The 5,913-nt window shown below is 48.2% G+C and overlaps 1 long non-coding RNA gene across 1 annotated transcript in view; it reads left to right on the top strand.

The window, feature by feature from the left end:
• The first annotated feature begins 4,314 nt into the window (after window positions 1-4,314).
• Window positions 4,315-5,913, top strand: part of LOC146394846 (uncharacterized) — a 2,499-nt gene continuing 900 nt past the window's right edge. Inside the window, exons 1-2 of the long non-coding RNA XR_014834010.1 lie at window positions 4,315-4,567; window positions 5,213-5,913. The exon at window positions 5,213-5,913 is cut by the window's right edge and continues 900 nt beyond it. This is a non-coding gene — a long non-coding RNA (uncharacterized LOC146394846). The remainder of the gene's footprint in view (window positions 4,568-5,212) is intronic.

The following is a 5,913-nucleotide window of genomic DNA, read 5'->3' as shown; positions in this document are numbered from 1 at the left end:
TCTTCTTAGGGACCAAGTCTGATTAGGCAGGAAAAAGGCTTGTGCTCTCGCCCCAGCAATCCACCCTCGGCCAGCTAGGGACCTCAGTACCTAGGGCCCAACTCTGAAACGTCCCCAAACGAGGTTCTGGGAGCTGCCTTCCAGAAAGGGAAACTCTCCTCGGGGAAGGAACCACAGCCCCAAGGCGTGTTTGCTCAGGCCAGCAACACTTGTGTGTTTCTCACATAGCCCTCTTCTCTCCATAGGGCAAAGGAGGGGCTGGGCAGCCTCGTGCTCCCTGGGCCCTGGTGGGTTCCTGCTGGTCTCCTTGGCTGGAAACCCACTCCCAACGTGTTCTCCTTAGGGACCATGTCTGATTAGGCATGAAAAAGGCTTGTGCTCCCTCCCCGCAGCAATCCACCCTCAGCCAGCTAGGGACCTCAGCACCTAGGGCCCACCTCTGAAATGGCCCAAAACGTGGTTTTGGGAGCTGCCTTCCAGAAAGGGAAATTCTCCTCGGGGAAGGAACCACATGTAAACATCTCAGTTGTTCCCTCATTGGTTTTCCTTCTACAACTGGGAATAAAAGACTGCCTATGCTGCTCTTTGGAATTGGCAGACCAAGCCCAATTGATATTGCTGCAGCCAAATCCGTCTGTTGAAGGTGCTTTGGAGATATGATGTCACCTAGAAAAAAGAAGATAGTTTAGGTGACAGGCTCTGGGACATGTCTGTTGGTGATCACTCTTGAACTTGACCTTCTACAAGTAATGTAATTCTAATCACCCATCTCTTCAATCGTTTCAAGTAAATGCCGGCAGAAATCACTTCATTGGCTTTTACATCAATAAATTTATTGAACACTCATCTACATGGAGCATGGTGCATTCCCTAAAACAGCACCCAACACATGCAAGAAACTCAACACTGCATGGGTTTTGGTGTGTGGAGTGGACGCCAAGGGATTTTCACATGGTGAAGTCAACAGTCACCCCCCTGAACAGTGGGTTAAGGATCTGGCATTGTTGTGAGCTGTGGTGTGGGTGCAGGTGTGGCTCATCTGTGGTGTATGCCAGCAGCTGCAGCTCCAATTGGACCTCTAGCCTGGGAACCTCCATATGCCGCAGGGGCGGCCCTAAAAAAAAAAAAAAAAAAAAAAAAAAAAAGACTAAAACAAACAAACAAAAACCCCACCTCAAAATGCTTTTGGCTCTGACATGAGTGGCAATGCTGGTCTGGTTATGCTGAGACTACCTCATGATAGTCTTACATGATACTCTGTCACACCCTAGTGTAGTGACACGCAGGATTTTATGTTCAGAGAAAGACGGTACAGGTCAAAGATCTAAGAAGTTAATCTTACAGTAGTGAATATGAACTGCAAGTCTCAATGCAAACCCCAAATCAACTGTGTTTTAAAAAGATTTCCTCACATTTCCATAAATGATGACCAAGCCAGTTTCCATGAGTACTGCTAGCTCTAAGATGGTGGTCCTCAAAGACCCCTTTGCCCTGGAAGGAACCAGAGCATCTTGGAGAAGCAGCTGACTCCAGGTCCAGGCAAGGGACTATGCATGAGAGGCTGGAACACACTCCAGGCCAGACAGCAACAGAGGTCTCATATACAAAGGCCTCTGGGATCTGAAGGTCAGAAGGGCTCAGGAGGTCATCTGAAGAAGCTTAATTATACACAAATTAAGTGTGTATAAACCTCACAGACATATTGCAATAATGATGTTGAAAGACAAAGACAGAGAGAAGGAAATCTAATTAGATTAATGGCTGACTTCTCTACGGAAACTGTGGAGGCCAGAAAGCAGTGGCATACATACAAAGTGCTGAAAGAAAAAGATCAGTCAACCAAGAATCCTATATCTGGAAAAACTATCTTTCAAAAAAATCAAGGTAAAATGAAGACATTCCCAGATTAAAAAAGTAAAAAAGATCATCCATTGCTAGCAAACCTGCCTTACAAGAAATACTAAAGGAAGTTCTTCAGGCTGAAAGCAAGTGACTTCAGTTGGCAATCTGGATTTGTTACCAAAAAAAAAAAAAATCTAAGAGTATCAGCAAAGGCAAATATGTAATTATAAAAGCAGAGGCATACTCAAAACAATCATATAAAACTAACATATGTATATGTTATATTGTCTGTCATCGTATAGAAATGGAATGTATCTGAAAATAACACCACAGGTGAGCAGAGACTGTACTGGAGAAAGAAAAGGACACCATAAGAAAACATAGGTCCACACAGAACACTTGTTCCTAAATCAACAGCATCAATCATAATAGTCAAAAAGTGGAAACCATCCAAATATCCATCCATTGACAGATGGATAAACAAATGTGATACAGCTGTACAGTGGACTATTATTTAGCAACAGAAAGGAATGAATGGACTCTTGCTATAATGGGAATAAACCTTGAAAACATTATCCAAGTGAAAGAAGATGGTTACACAAGACCATTTATTATAGGGCTCTATTTGTAGGGAATGTCCAGAAGAGGCAACTCTGTAAAGATAGAAAGATGAATGGATGCCAGTGGTTGGGGGTGGGGCTGTTACTGGGTTGGGGGAAGTGGGAATGACTGCTAAAAAGGTAATATGTCCCACAATTGATAGTGACCGTGGCTGACCACTATTGAATGAACTAAAAGTTGTGGAGTCCTGGCTGAAAACATGAGGCGGCTAAGACCGAATCCAACGCCTCTTTGGGCCACGCAGCGACACGAGGACACTCCCAGGCCAGGGATCAAACCTGTGCCACAGCAGCAACCCAAGCCGCTGCAGTGACAATGCTGGGTGGTTTCCTAATGCACCAAGCCACAGAGGAACTCCAGAATGTAACTATTCTTTCTTTCTTTTTTTTCTTTTTTGTCTTTTTAGGGCTGCATCCATGGCATATGGAAGTTCCCAGCCCAGGGGTTGAATCTCATACCCTTTGACCCAAACACAAAATCATCTGTCAAGGCATCTATCAGCATAATAACAACTTTCCTGAAGAGAGGCAGTGGGAGCTTGGTCCAGTTGGCACTGGCTCTTAAAAGTGTTTAAAAAAGAAAAAGGCAATTGAATTTTAACTTTTATGTAGTATTCAAACACTATAATGTAGTTTCTGCTTGCTTCTCCAGCACATTCTCTGTCACACCTACATATCCTGATCCAAAGAAAAAAGGCCTTTTCTTGGGAGACAATGCTGTGGTGTGGGTGGGGGTGGGTAACCGTTAAGCTCAGGCAGCCCTGGTATTAAGTAGTGCATTCCATTAGCATGGTGAGGAGTATTGGGACAGGGGAGTCCCTTCTAGAGCATCTTGGAATGGGTTAAGGAGCTTGACCTAAAACACAGTGCAGCTGATAGGGGAGGGGCAAGCATTTACAAACTGTCTTGCCATGGTTAGTAGCTGGTACTGTGTGGATCTGGTCCAAAATGCAAGTTCCTTTACCTGGTATATACTGCTGGGTAGATAGGGCTGGGTAGGTGAGGGCTAGGAAGGGGTCTATACAGGAAGGTCTTACCTGCTGGGAAAAACGGGGTGTCACAGGAATGTTGCAGGAGAAAACACGAGAGGTCGGCAGGAATTTTATCTGCTGTGTCTTACTGAGCAAAAAGGGAGCCGGGAAACAGGGAGTGACTGAAACATATGCTCAGGGAATGGGGTTGGGGTGTCCCTGTATGAGTAGAAGTGGGGAGAGGCTTCCTTTTTACGAGTGTGGACAGCTTACTTGGTGGTGACCGGGGAGGAGGATCTCAGTAGGGCCGGTACTGGTGTTTGCCACAAAGTTCTAAGACACAGAAAAGGAAGCTGGAGCAGTAAGAAGGGAAAATAGGGGGGTGGGAACCAGAATGGAAGAGACCAGCCCAGAGCCCCGAGAAGACGTCCTAGAGGCAAGGCTCATCAGGACGCTTCTCCGGGGAAAGTGGGGCCTGGGGAGCAGAGACGCCCGGGGAGTGATCCGTACCAGTCGAGGGTTCGGGCGCTGGGTGCTCTACTTGTCGCTCCGTGCCAGAAGACGAAGAAACAGGAGCCGGGAAGAATCCCCGAAGGAAGAGCGCGAGCCCGAGCACCTCGATCCTTACGCAGCAGGCGGCGAAGGTCCCGGAGCCCAGCCGCATTGTGCCCACCCGCTGGGCGGGGATCCAGGCTTCCGACCCGGGATAAGCCTCTCTCAGAAAGTTCAGCTTCCGCCTCCAGGGAGCCGCCTCTGAGCAAGTACGAGCAGGAGGGCTTGACAGGTTCCCAGAGGCGTCGCGTCTGCGGCGCGCCGGAAATACGCAAAGGGGCGGGCACTTCTGGAAGGTCGCTTCCGGAGCTCCCGGACCCCGCGTGTACTTCCGGGGCGCCGTCCTGGAGGCCGCAGCTGCCCGTGTGTTGCTCCGTGTTTCTCAGGGGTGCGGATAGGCTGCCGTGTGGAACGTCTCCTGCTAGGAGCTGTCACGCATTCTGCTCGTTTGTTCCTCATCCGTTCGCTAAGGCGCCATCGCCGCCATCGCCCTCAGAGCCGCGGACAGTCTGTGCAGAAACACCCTCTCTGACCTGGGCTACAAGTTAGGCTGCCGCTACCTGGCTAAGTGGCCTCCAGAAGGTAAGTTGACTTCCAGGGTATGTGTGGGATTGGACTCCGGGACATTGCTGGGGCCGCATCCAGACCCCTTTGCTGTCTGGTGCCTCTATCCCCAGCTTCCGGGTGTGCTGGGGGCCCAACAGCTCACAGCCACCCTTTTTTTTTTTTGAATAATTGGAGCTCAGGAATCCCTGGGCTTGCTGTGTCATAGGCCCACTCATGTGCCTCAGAGAGGGTTCGCTCGTGCCGTTGGTGTTCCGAGCTCCTCTGTCATGAGAGGGAAGCACATGTTCAGCTGCTAAGCCCACAGCCCCGCTGCCTTCTCCCGCTTTCCTCACATCCTCCTCCCAGAGCCTTCCCTAGATAAGTCTCAGGCAGCCAACTCCCTTTCTAAGACGCTGCTTCCAGGAAACCAGGCTTCATGGTGTGTCTCCCAGTCTTAAATGTGATGAGCCTATAGTGAGTCTGTTCCACCAGCTCTGACAATGACAGTCTAAGCTTCTGCCACCTCACCAGTTCACGTTAACGGTTATCATGTGAATGATAACCGTTTCACAAGCACGGGTTTATCTGGGCACTAGATCAAGCCCTTTAAAGGAATTCTTTTATTTGATTAGCAAAGCTACCTACTTTGACTGTCGGTAATCTCATTATTCTTTATTGCAGAGAAAGAAGTGTTGCGAGAAAGTAAAGTGGCAGATCTGGAGTGACACAGGTAAACAGCCACAGAGGCAAGGTTCAGAGCTACCAATCTGATTCTGAGCCTGTGCTTGGAATCTCAACACTTTGCTAACCTCTCAGAAGAACAAAAAACGTCTCCCTTTTCGTGGCCCTTGTTATGGGCTGAGTTGTGTCCTTCCTGAATTCATGTATTGCAGCCCTAACCCCCAGTAGGTTAGAATGTGACTCTTTGGAGATAGTGCTTTTAAAGGCATAAATAAGGTAAAATGAGGTCATTTGGAGCACTCTAATCCAATGTGATTGGTGTCATTAAAAAAGAGATTAGGACACAGACAGGCACAGCTGGGAGACCATGTGAAGACATGGTGAGAAGGTGGCCATCTTTGAGCCAAGGAGAGAAGCCTGAGGTGAACCACCTTGCTACCACCTTGATCTTGGACGTCCAGTGTTGGAACCATAAGGCAATACATGTATGTTGCTTAAGCCACTCAGTCTGTGGTATTTGTTATGGCAGCCTTAGCAAACGAATACAATCCTGTATTTATTTTCTATCTCTTTATAGCAATCACCACACACTGTGTAACTTAACCAACACATGTTTATGATGTCACAGTGTCTGTGGGTGAGGAGTCTGGGTGCAGCTTGGTGGGTGCTCTGCAGGGCTGTCGTCAAGGTATTGGCTAGCG

The sequence above is a fragment of the Sus scrofa genome, chromosome 18, assembly GCF_054392235.1.
Source record: "Sus scrofa isolate SSC_HxYL_T2T_F1_AM1 chromosome 18, Sscrofa_HxYL_maternal_Yorkshire_Landrace_v2.0, whole genome shotgun sequence".
Taxonomy (NCBI): domain Eukaryota; kingdom Metazoa; phylum Chordata; class Mammalia; order Artiodactyla; family Suidae; genus Sus; species Sus scrofa.
The sequence above is the reverse complement of the archived record's forward strand: the minus strand, read 5'-3'. Positions and strand labels throughout refer to the sequence as shown.